Here is a 13,101-nt window from a genome sequence, read left to right as displayed (position 1 = left end):
TCTTCTTCTTTTTCTAGGAGCCAAATAGAAATCAGATTGTATGGAAAATGCCATTGATGGGATTTTTTTTCCCCTTAAGAAAAGGGACCAAATTAGATTGCAAAAACCCAGAACTGCTTTTTTTTTCTTTCCTCTCTTTTTTTCTGATCTAAAAATAACCCCTTGCTTGAGCTGACTGCGGTATCTTTTGTGTTGCAGCTCTCTGCTTTTAGCAGTGTGGTCCTGGTGAAGGGTGGAACACAGTGCAGATATCGATCTATTGATATTTGCAAAGCCAGGAATTAATTTTAATAAAAACGGTTGCGACTCATCGTGGTGGTGGGTAATAGAGAAGAGGGGGCGCCCTGGGAAGATGTATGCCATTCACACTTTATCGTTTTTTTTTTTCCCAATTCATCTTTTAAAGATATAATTCCCACCCCACGTGTCTCACGTGGCCTGTGACCAGCACATGCAACCCCCATTCATACAAACACAAAGCACCAGGACATTCACACTTAGCAGACACAGTAAAGGCTCTGGGATCTTCCTTCCTCTCCTGGTTGCTTGGCAGAAAAGGCATAGCAGCCCACCAAAACAGGTTTCAGTTTAATTGGGGGGACTTAAATATTCAACCTGATAATTAGATTATGTTATTAAAGTCTGCATGTATTAAAAATCTGCTTTTGTGTGTGTGTGTCGGTGGGGAGCCACCACCCTCTTCACATAGTTCACAGTACATTTTTAACTGGACTATTTTACAACCGTACATTTTTCTACATACCTATGAATTATATACAGGAACATAGAGAGTGCCTCCCACATAGAAGCAAGTTGGGTGACAGGTGTCACTCTCAAAACTTTGGGGAGGGGGGATATTGGATTTCTCTATTTTCAGAGAAAGCAATTTATAGAGGCCATTGCCCACATTTCTTGCTTCCCAACTCTCTCCCTCTGACCCTCTGTCCTCGCACTTGTGCCTCTGACCCATTCAGTCTTTAGCCTCTGCTGAGACTGTTAATGAGGGGACTAATTAGGCCCATTGTGTACAGGGGCCCTCTTGGGAAGCATTTGGATGACAAGGGTTGTGGGGGGTCTTGGGTGGAGGACAAGCATCCATAATGTATTGAAATTAAGACTTAAAATTAAGAGGACCTTTAATTTTTTGGATACACCCACAAAGTCAGGCTTCCCATGCCTCATCACCTCATCATTTGTGCTTATCACTATTTCCTAAAAGAATGAGGCCCTTGCCTTCACTCCCTGAAATCTAGTTGAGAGAGGGAGAGAGAGACAGAGGTAAGATATTGTCACCCTCAAAATTTTCAGACCAGGACAGAAAATGCATAATTCTATTATGCCAGGCTAGTAGGTCAGGGGAGTGGAGTGCAGAGAAAACCAAACCCCATCTGGCCCTTGTCAGACCCAGGAGAAGCCCTGAGGGCTAGTAGGGCCAGAGTTTATCTAAGGACAGTTTCTGGGGTTTGGAGGAACCTTCAGCTGATGACAGACTGACCACGTGGTTTTCCTTGTCTTTCCCCCTCTTTCCTCTCTGACAGTTCATGGAGGGCAAGGCAAGTGCCTATGGCATGTGCTGCCACAGCAGCAGCAGCAACAGGGAGATGCTACGAGAAAATCCAGTGTTCCTCTCTGCCCCTAACCCAGCGCAGTCTGTAGACTGTGGTAAAGACACTGATCAGTGGATGCTTCCAGCCAACCAGGCACCTGCAAACCACTACCCCAGCTTGCAAGGCTCCCAGACACCCTTCATCACAAATGCATTCATTCACAGAAATCTACAGCCATTCATGCGCCTGCACACAGCGACATTCATTCATATTTTAGCCACAGCTGCAGCCACACATTTGCCTGCAAAGGCTGAGCAAGTGTGCACAGCAGAAACATGTTTTTAGAAGGCTGCATTCCACCCCTCCCTTCTTGCACAGACACACATCCTCACTGTTGGCCCTGCTTCCTTCCCCTTGAAGAGAACAGATTTCTGCCATAGAAATTGAAAGTGAAGCCACTCAGTTGTGTCTAAGTCTTTGTGACCCCGTGGACTGTAGCCCAACAGGCTCCTCCATCCATAGGATTCTTCAGAATCCTGAATACTGGAGTGGGTTGCCATTTCCTTCTCCAGGGGGTCTTCCTGAACCAGGGATCGAACCCAGGTCTCCCGCGTTGCAGGCAGATGCTTTACCCTCTGAGCCATCTGCCATACAAACAGTTGAATCCCCAGCCTAAATAAAGACCTACTGACCTCGCCCATGATTAGATCATGGACGAGATGCCAGAGTGCTGGCAGAGGTGCAGATGTCTTGGTGGATGAGGGGGGGCCAATTCTTTTCCTGGCCTGGTTTTCCTCCCTTGGCAGCCTGGTGGACAAAGAGAGGGCCAAGGGAGGGGCTTGCAGTGTGGCCCAAGCTTTCACAGTGCCCCACTTGGCCCATTCAGATCTTGTCCTTCGGGAAGAGGTGAGAGTTGTGGAGAGCTGTCAAGTCCTGCAGGAGCCAAGACTTGGCATTCCCAGGCCCTGGGAATCCATGTGGGTCTGGACACCGAGGTTGGGGAGCTGGGGATTCTCCATTTGCCCCTCCAGAGCCGCTTGGGACTTCCTTCATTCTCTTCTGTGCTTCTGGAGGCTGACCTCCATGAACTCTGGATGTCTGGTTCAACCAATGAGGGGACCCTGCCAGGGAAGTCTGAAGACAGGAGGGTAGCACCATCTTCCTCTGGGCCAAGCTATGGGTTGTCTGTGGCTGTGTTCCTCTTCTGCAGCACAAAAGTCCCTGGATCCACGTTCCTCATTGGTTCCTGTTGGCTACTGTAAAACATCTCCCATCAGAATGCTGGGTAAATAGTGTTTGTTTTATGCACACAGAACAAGGTGAGCTTTTCCAGTTAAGTTCATTAAAGGACAGATGTTGCAGGAGATATTGCAGCACAGCAGTTAAGGAGGGTTCTGGAAGTGGACCATTAGCTTAGCTGTTTAGCTGCCTTGTGATCATGGGCAAGTTACTTAATTCCTCTAAGCCTCAGTTTCCTCCCCTGTAAAATGGGAATAGTAATGATAACAGTACCCTGCTCTTAGAATTGTTTAAGGACTGTTAAAGGTAATATATGTGAAAATGTATAACCCACTGCCTGGCACAGAGTTAACCCATAATAAGTCTTTGGTTGTTGCTGTCCTTCAGTCACTAACTTGTGTCCAACTATTTGCAACCCCATGGGCTGCAGCACTCCAGGCTTCCTTGCCCTTCACTATCTATTTGATACTATTTGAGCACCAGAGTTTGCTCAAACTCGTGTCCATTGAGTTAGTGATATCATCCAACCATCCCATCCTCTGTCACTCCCTTCTCTTCCTGCCCTCAATTTTCCCCAGCATCAGGATCTTTTCCAGTGAGTCGGCCCTTTGCATTAGGTGGCCAAAGTAGTGGAGCTTCAGCTTCAGCATCAGTCCTTTCAATGAATACTCAGGGCTGATTTCCTTTAGGATTGGCTGGTCTGATCTTCTTGCAGTCCAAGGGACTCCCAAGAGTCTTCTCCAGCACCACAATTCAAAAGTATCAATTCTTTGGCGCTCAGCCTTCTTTATGGCCCAACTCTCACATCTGTACATGACTACTGAAAAAACCATAGCTTTGACTATATGGACTTTTGTCAGTAAAACACTGTCTAGGTTTGTCATAACTTAGATATACCAAACTGAATGGAGAGTTCCAGAGAACAGGAAGGTAGGATAAGAAGGCCTTCTTAAATGAACAATGTAAAGAAATAAAGGAAAACAATAGAATGGCAAAGACTAGATATCTCTACAGGGCTTCCCCAGTGGCTCAGCGGTAAAGAATCCTCTTATTTTCTCAGACATTTGCAAGGCCTCCTCAGACAACCCAGTTTGGCTTCTTACATTTCTTTTTCTTGGGGGTGGTTTGGCCACCATCTCCTGTACAGTGGTACGAACCTCCATCCATAGCTCTTCAAACACTCTATCAGATCTAATTGCTTGACGACAGAGGATGAGATGGCTGGATGGCATCACTGACTTGATGGATGTGAGTCTGAGTGAACTCCGGGAGTTGGTGTTGGACAGGGAGGCCTGGCGTGCTGCGATTCATGGGGTCGCAAAGAGTCGGACACGACTGAGCGACTGAACTGAACTGAACTGAATAGTCTAGTGGTTTTCCATACTTTCTTCCAGTTAAGCCTGAATTTTTCAATAAAGAGCTGATGATCTGAGCCACAGTCAGCTTCAGGTCTTGTTTTTGCTGACTGTACAGAGCTTTTCCATCTTTGGCTGCAAAGAATATAATCAATCTGATTTTGGTATTGACCATCTGGTGGTGTCCAATGTGTAGAGTCATCTCTTGTGTTGTTGGAAGAGGGTGTTTGCTATGACCAGTGCATTCTCTTGGAAACTGTTAGCCTTTGCCCTGCTTCATTTTGTACTCCAAGGCCAAGCTTGCCAATTACTCCAGGTATCTCCTGTCTTCCTACTTTTGTGTTCCAATCCCTATTATGGAAAGGAGTTGTTTTTTTTTCTTTTGGTGTTAGTTCTAGAAAGTCTTGTAGGTCTTCATAGAATCATTCAACTTCATCTTCTTCAGCAGCTGTGGTTGGGGCACAGACTTGGATTACTGTGTTGTTGAATGGTTTGCCTGGGAAATGAACCGAGATCATTCTGTTGTTTTTGAGACTGCACCCAAGTATTGCATTTTGAACTCTTTTGTTGACTGTGAGGCCTACTCCATTTCTTCTAAGGGATTCTTGCCCACAGTAGTAGATATAATGGTCATCTGAATTAAATTCACCCATTCCTGTCATTTTAGTTCACTGATTCCTAAAATGTTGATATTCACTCTGGCCATCTCCTGTTTGACCACATCCAATTTACCTTGATTCATGGACCTAACATTCCAGCTTCTTTTGCAATACTTCTCTTTACAACATCAGACTTTACTTTCACCACCAGACACATCCACAACTGAGTGTAATTTCTGCTTTGGCCCAGTCCCTTCATTCTTTCTGGAGCTATTTCCCCACTCTTCCCCAGTAGCACATTTGACATCTACATCAAACCAGTCCGTCCTAAAGGAAATCAGTCCTGAATATTCATTGGAAGGACTGATGCTGAAGCAGAAACTCCAATACTTTGGCCACCTGATGAAAAGAGCTGACTCACTGGAAAAGACCCTGATGCTGGGAAAGATTGAAGGCAGGAGGAGAAGGGAACAACAGAGGATGAGATGTGGGATGGCATCACTAACTCAATGGACATAAGTTTGAGCAAGCTCTTGGAGTTGGAGATGGACAGGGAAGCCTGGTGTGCTGCAGTCCATGGGGTTGCAAAGAGTTGGACATGACTGTGACTGAACTGATCCGGGGGACTCATCTTCCATTGTCATACCTTTTTTCCTTCTCATACTGTCCTGGGGTTCTCAAGGCAAGCATACTGGAGTAGTTTGCCATTACCTTCTCCAGTGGACCACATTTTGTCAGAACTTTCTACCATGACCCATATGTCTTGGGTGGCCCTGCATGGTGTGTCTCATAGCTTCACTGAGTTACACAAGGCTGTGATCCATGTGATCATTTTTGTGAGCTTTCAGGGATTGTGGTTTTCATTCTGGAGGCTGTGGGATTGTAGCTCTTGCTTCTTCTGTCTGCTCTCTGATGGATGAGGATAAGAGGCTTGTGCAAGCTTCCTGATGGGAGGGACTGGCTGTGCGGAAAACTGGGTCTTGCTCCCCTGGCAGGACCACGCTCAGTAAATCTTTAATCCAATCAGCTGCTGATGGGTGGGCTTTACTCCTTCCCTGTTAGTTGTTTGGCCTGAGGTGACCCAGTCCTGGAGTCTAAAGGCTCAATGGTAGGGCTAATGGTGACCACCAAGAGGACTTATGCCAACAGTCATGGCCTAGGTATTAACTATTCAGACTATAAGCATGCATTCTACAGATGACCATCTATGGAGCATCTAGTACTTTCAAAGTTTTGGGTCCCTGGACAACAGTAAGATTTCCATTTTATATCATGACCTGAAGATAACACACACTAAGGTAAAAGATAATGCCTAGCGTTACAACTTTTGACGCACTCTGATATTCCTTCTTTTGTTCTATTTCATCACACACACACACACACACACACACACACACACACACACACACAATGTAGGTCCCAACTCATCAATGGAGAGACATTGATTGGGTTTATCTTCCAGGGATGAATGTTCCTTGAAGGTGACGGACTAGGTAGAGACCATATCTTCATGTTTTCTAAATAGGTGAAGTCACATTAATACAGAAAAAGTCAGTTAAAGATATTCTATAGAATCTGAAATTCCCACAACAGGTATCTGAATGGACCTACATGTACAGAAACCAGGTGTTGGGGAAAGGGAGCCAAGTGTATAAAACATGGCGCTTCCCTTTAAGGAGCTGATAGCGGAGTAACAAGATTCACCCACTCATTTATTCATGTAACAAATCGAGCGCCTACCATGTGCTAGGTAGCACTATTCTGCATCAGTGAACAAGTTCCTGACCTCACCAAGCTTATCTTCTCATGACAGCAGCACACAATAAATGAATAAATAACCAAAGCAGCAGAATATAGTGCTGACAGTGCTAATGGCTCTTAAGAAAAGGTGAGGGGGCTTCCCTGGAGGCCCAGTGGTTAAGAATCTGCCTGCCAATGCAGGGGACATGGGTTCGATCCTTAGTCTGGGAAGATTCCACATGCCTGCAGGGCAACTAAGCCTAGGACCCCCACCTACTGAAGCCGGCGTGTCCTAGAGCCGGTGCTCCACGACAGGAGAAGCCACCACCACGAGACGTCTGTGCACTGCACCTGGAGAGTAGCCCCCACTTGCCGCAACTAGAGAGAGCCTGTGCACAGCAATGAAGACCCAGCACAGCCAGAAGTAAGTAAACAAACAGAGAGAGAAAGAAAGAAAAAGTAAGGAAACGGAGAGTGACTGATAGGAAGGCCTGTTTCAGATAGGGTAGTCAGGGAAAACCTCTAAGAAGAAGGTATTTGACCACAGACATGAAATTTGAGCACAAACCCTGTACATTCCGAAAGAAATGCACTTCATTAAGAGGGACCAAAGAGGAAAGGTGCAGTTCGGGAGGGACGCTCAAGAGGGAGTGGATATTTATAGCTGATTCACATTGTTGTATACCAGAAACTAACACAACATTGTAAAGCAATTATCTACCAATTAAAAAAAAATTCTATGATAAACCATAATGAAACAGAATATTAAAGAAGGAAGTGTATCACTGAAGCACTTTGCTGGAAAACAGGAATTAACAACAGTGTAACTCAACTATACTTCAATAAAAATAAATAAGAAAAAAAAAAAGAGGGGTCAACCAGAACCTTCAGAAAGGTTCTGAAGCAGAAATGGAATATTCCAGAAATAGGAAGACCAAGGTAGCTAGAGATCATGAGCCTGTGAAAGACAGATGGGTCCAGATGACATAGGGTCCTGAAGGCCATGTTAATTTTGAGTTACATCTGAATGTGATGGGAGGCCATTGCAGGGTTTGAGGCAGAAGAGTAACACGAACCAGTTTACATTTTAAAAAATCACACTCGCTGCTGTGTAGAAAGCTGACTGAAGAAGGCAAGGGGAAAGCCATGGGACTGGTCAGGAGGCTATCATGGTACTGAAACAAGAGATGACCGTGGCTTGGATGAGACTTGACATTCACAGAGTGGCAAGAAGCGATTGGACCAGCAGTACCTCATTTGAAAGTTGCTGCCTCTCCATATGCATAATACGCCGCAGAACGGGAGGTGCCAAGATAGAGTACACTGTGTTGTGGGAACTCAGATGAAAATTACATCTGGCTGTGGGATGAGCTGGCACTTGAGCTGTGTCTTCAAGGATGAGTGGGTAGAAATGGCGAGGGAGGAGAGGACATTCCAAAGAAGGGGAAAAGCAGATGAGTAAAGGCACAAAAGAGAGAAAGCAGAAGGCATGCTTGGGGCCCAGCAGCAGTTCTGTGGATTATGTGCGTGAGTGTGAGTGATCGTTGCTCAGTCGTGTCTGACTATGTGAGCCTGTGAATTGTAGCCCGCCAGGATCCTCCGTCCATGGAATTCCCCAGGCAAGAATACTGGAGTAGGTTGTCATTTCCTTCTCCAAGCTGTGGATTACAATGCTCCGCAAATAGGGGAATAGGATGTTAAGATTGAACAGGTATGTTTGGGATAAATCACAGAGAGCCTGCAGTGCCAAGAGAGAGTTTGAGCAATGGAGAGTCACAGCATGTTCCTAAGGAGGGTTTTATGGGATCAGAGCTGAGCTTTAGAGCCTATTGGGTAATTAGCGGCTGCAGGGGAACCTGGAAGTTTCTGCTTTGGGCCTCTGTAGATTCATTCATTGAGGCCATCTTCAACTTTCTTTAATCCTAAATCTTTTGTTCCAGCCAGACCAGCCTTCTACCTGACCAGTGGGCTGCCCACAATCATGCCTTCCTCCCTGCCTTTATTTAGGTAGTTCTCAGCACCAAGGACACTTTGCCTAGCTCCTGAACATTTATTCAAAACCTCCCCCATTCTTCTCTGGTTCCTTGGCCTCTATTGTTCCCTCCCTTCTATCAAAGCACTTGTCTACAGCACTCATGTTGGTTCTTAACTCCATATAGGCACATTCCTTACGTATGTATCTCAAGAAGGACTTTCCCTATGAGATGTAAACTTCTTTCGATCAAGGACATTAGCTGGCATCCCCTTTGTTTTGTCCACACTGCGTGGCACTCAGTAGCCATTCAATTCTATAGACCACCCTCATACCTAATACAGTGAGTGCTGAGAGCCAATGGGCCTTCTCAAGAGCCATGAGTAGAAAGGCAGTAGTCCAGATACACTGACACCTAAAGACATAGCCCAAGGGGACCCCTCTTCTTGTCTCCAAATGTCTTCCATTCCCTGGGCATTCAGAAACGAAACCACTACGAACTGGACACACCTAGGTTTTGCCTTCTATAAAAGAACCATCCTGGGGAATTACCCTTGCTCTAGACAATATCCACATTCAAGAGAACAAACCAAACCACGGTTTTCTACGGGGAAACGGAAGTAGACCCGAGTCAGATGTAGGGCCCTCTCCCACTCTGGCGCTTGAGGGCTTCCTGCATCTTGCTCCCAAGCTCTGGACCACATCATCCACTGCTTTTCCCTGAGATTGTGTACTTATTTGAGGGGCTTCCACTCGGAGCCACTCTCCCACCCCGTTTCACCGGCCCTTGGAACCAGCAAGCAGCAAGACAAAGGTTTCAAGACGGCAACAAGGCTGCGCGGACTCTCTCAACACCTGACACCCGGCAGGAACATGGGTCACTTAAGGACACAGGAAAGGCACGGATGATGGGCCTCCTTCTCCGTTGCTGTGGACACTCGAGTCGGTGCTTAGCCTGTCCTTGGCCTCCACTGCTCCCTGGTTCTCTCTAGATGCTTCCCCTGCCACTTCTGGGAGGGGCATGGGGCCCCGGGGAGTCAGCAAGGTCACCGACCCAGGAAGGAAGAAGATACCAGACTCTTGTCCTGTGGACTGAGCTCGATGCTAGGCACTGTATCCAGCATGCCAAGGCACCTGACGCAACCGAGCCGGGAGTCTGGTGGTCGAGACCAACCCATGCGCTGATGCCTCGGCGTCGGCGGTGATGGAGGTCTAACAGGGCAGTGCACGCCCGCTCATTTCAAAACCTCATCTCCCTGCCCCTCCCAAGGCAAGCTTAGGTTTAAATCAGGGAACCATCTCTTCACTAAGAACCACCCTACTCTGCCCTCTCTTACTCCTGAAACTGAGGGGTTTGGAGAGTAGGGATGGGAGATCTCCTTTCACAGAGTTCCACCCTCCTCCCCCAGATCCAGGCTAGCTGGCAGGTCAGCAACCCTGGCCTCCAGCTTCAGGACGGAGAGGGGCGCGCGGGTGCGGGGGCCGGGGGCAGGGGTGCGGCTGCAGGAGGCGACTTTCTCGCCGCCCGACCGCCCCCGCCGCCGCCGCCGCGGCCTCCCTCCCACGCGTGGGCGCGGAGCTGCGGCGGGGGCGGCCGGGCGGAGCCAGCCGGTCACGCGGGCCGCATGCGGCGCTGCGCCGCGGGCACGTGAGGGGGCGGGGCCTGGGCCCAGGATCCCCTCTCGCGGCTGCTTGCGTAGGAGCGCGGCGCCCGCCCCTCCCGGCGCCGCCACCCCCGCGCCGCTGCGCGCGCCGCCTCCGCCCCGAGAGCTCCCGCGCGGGGGCGGGCGGCGGAGCCGGGGGAGCGGGCGCCAGGCGACGAGGAGCCGGGGGCGGGGGAGGCAGGGGGATGGGCCAGGAAGGAGGTGCGGGGGGAGGGCTGGCGCCCGGGGCTGAACGACGGCCTCCCTCTGGGCAAGCCCCGTCCTCCAGTACCCCCAGAGTCTGTCCCGGACACTCTAGGGTTCCCCCCCAGGGTTGGGGCGAGGAGAAGCTGGGATGCGGAATTACAGCGGCGGGCGGGCTGGTGGCGGCGAGGGAGGCAGTCGGATGCGAGGACCCCCCCCCCCCCCCACCACCACTTCCCAGCCCTTTCCCCCATCCACCCACGCGCGCGTGCTCTCCCGGCGCTGATGATGTCCTGCCCGCTCCGCTGCTCTGGCTCAGCTCGTGACTCTGCTTCGTGCTGGCAAAATTCCGCAGCGTGCACTTGGGGGCGGGGGCGGGAAGGTTGGCTCCCAGCTTTAACCCCTTGAGCTGGCCACCCTCGGGCCTCCCCGACTGCCAGGCACCCCACTTACCTGCCCCCTCCTACCCTAGGTCATTCCCACGCCCAGCACCCGCCGTGTCCCCAGCCATCCTACAGGACACTCCGCCCTGCACCTGCTTGCCCTCAATAGCATTGAAATCTCCCATCTCTTCCTGTGGGAGCCCCCTCTCCCGACCCCCACCTATAGAGTCTGTATGGGTGCGGGCAACGGACGCGAGCAGGGTGACAGGCTGTACACAGGGCGCCTTCGGTGTACACCCCGCTTCGAACAGGGCAGTGGAAAAACAAACAGGAGCTTCGCAGGAGGAGATGGAGCCTAAACACCAGCTCGTTTCACCCAAGCACGTGTCCGCCCCCGGGGTAGATATTGTGGTTTGCTTCCATTCAGCCCCCAAGAAGACGCATTCTCTGCCCCTGGTAACTGGGCAGCAAGGCCTGGCCCAGGTCTGTCTCCTCTGGGTTACTGTGCGTCTGACGCAGGAGCTGAGATAAGATGGTGTGTGTTGGATACACAAGTAGGGTGAGAAATAAATATTATGAAAAGCAAGAGATACTCAGAAATCAGACCCTGTGCTCTCCCAGTTGGGAATGCCCTGTACTGGAAGGCGTGGGCTTACTCAGAGGGCGGGACTGTGTGGGAGGTGTTTTTGCCCCTCCCCTCGCCAGAGGTTGTTCTGGATGCTGCCCTAAAAGACTTTCGCGGGGCTCTCTCTTCCAGGTCGCAGTTGCCTGAGGCTGAAGTTTCCTAGGAGAGGCAGCAAGCCTGGGGTTGAGATTCCAGGTCCCAGCCATAGCTGCTAAGAACTTGACCTGGATAGTTTTTTGAAAACTGCCTTGCCGACAAGCTCTATCAGCCCCCAAAGAGACGTCTGAGTGGAAGGCTCAGTATCCACTGCGCCCTCCTCTGCTCCAGCCTGATGGGGTTGTTGAATCTGGTTGCCTTGGACATCAAAAACTTGAGAACGCCCTTCAGAAGGCCCTCTGTCCTCCCGGTCATGCTCCTCCGAATTCCTGTTACTCGGGATGGTAGTTTCGTACAGTTCAGCTGCAGCTTGTTCTTTGATTTAATTTTGTTACCTGCTATCACCTTGAAAACGGGGATTTATGTGCAAACATGCAAAAGGCCTCAGGAGAGGGCTTCATTCCTGGAAGAGGAAAGGGCAGTACGGAGCTTTAGGATCCTTTGACCATTTATTTACTCATGTTTCTTGGTGGCTTACTGTGTTCCACGCCTTGTGCAAGGCACTGGGGAAACCTAGTTAAAATGACACCGCCTCTGTCAGGAGTTTTGTGTCCATTGAGAAGACAGTAAATGATTTTATTACAGTGAAATAATTGATATAACTGGATTGCTTATGAGATGCAATGATAACATAGGGGATGCGGTTGCTGAAATCTGCCCTGGGAAGTGTATCTGTCAGCTTGGGCTACATTGAGCTGCAGTAACAAATGACTCCAGTGACTCAAGTAGCTTAAAACAAACAAGGTATTATTTATTTGCATGGCTGTCCATCAGAGGTCGCCTGTGGTTCTGCTTCATGTTCCCTTCATTCTGGAGCCAAAGGTAAAAGTGCTGTCCCTGCGTGGGTCTGGCTGGTCTTAATGGCAGAGAGAAAAGAGAGATGGCAGAACCATGCAATGGCTTCTGCTCTCAGTTCAGTCGCTCAGTCGTGTCTGACTCTTTGCAGCCCCATGGACTGCAGCATGCCAGGCTTCCCTGTCCATCACCAACTCCCAGAGCTTGCTCAAACTCATTCCATTGAATCCATGATGCCATCCAACCATCTCATCCTCTGTCGTCCCCTTCTCCTACCCCCTTCAATCTTGCCCAGGATCAGGGTCTTTTCCAATGAGTCAGTTCTTCCCATCAAGTGGCCAAAGTATTGGAGCTTCAACTTCATTATCAGTCCTTCCAATGAATATTCAGGACTGATTTCCTTTAGGATGGACTGGATGGATCTCTTTGCAGTCCAAGGGACTCTCAAGAGTCTTCTCCACCACCACAGTTCAAAAGCATCAATTCTTCAGTGCTCAGCTTTCTTTATAGTTTAACTCTCACATCCATACATAACTACTGGAAAAACCATAGCTCTAACTAGGTGGACCTTTGTCAGTAATGTCTCTGCTTTTTAATATGCTGTCTAGGTTTGTCATAGCTTTTCTTCCAAGGAGCTGCTGCTGCTAAGTCGCTTCAGTCGTGTCTGACTCTGTGCAACCCCACAGACAGTAGCCCACCAGGCTCCCCCGTCCCTGGGATTCTCCAGGCAAGAGCACTGGAGTGGGTTGCCATTCCCTTCTCCAATGCGTGAAAGTGAAGTCGCTCAGTTGTGCCTGACTCTTAGCAACCCTGTGGACTGCAGCCCACCAGGCTCCTCCATCC

The sequence above is a fragment of the Bos indicus genome, chromosome 15, assembly GCF_029378745.1.
Source record: "Bos indicus isolate NIAB-ARS_2022 breed Sahiwal x Tharparkar chromosome 15, NIAB-ARS_B.indTharparkar_mat_pri_1.0, whole genome shotgun sequence".
Classification (NCBI taxonomy): domain Eukaryota; kingdom Metazoa; phylum Chordata; class Mammalia; order Artiodactyla; family Bovidae; genus Bos; species Bos indicus.
This window is presented reverse-complemented; position numbering follows the sequence as displayed.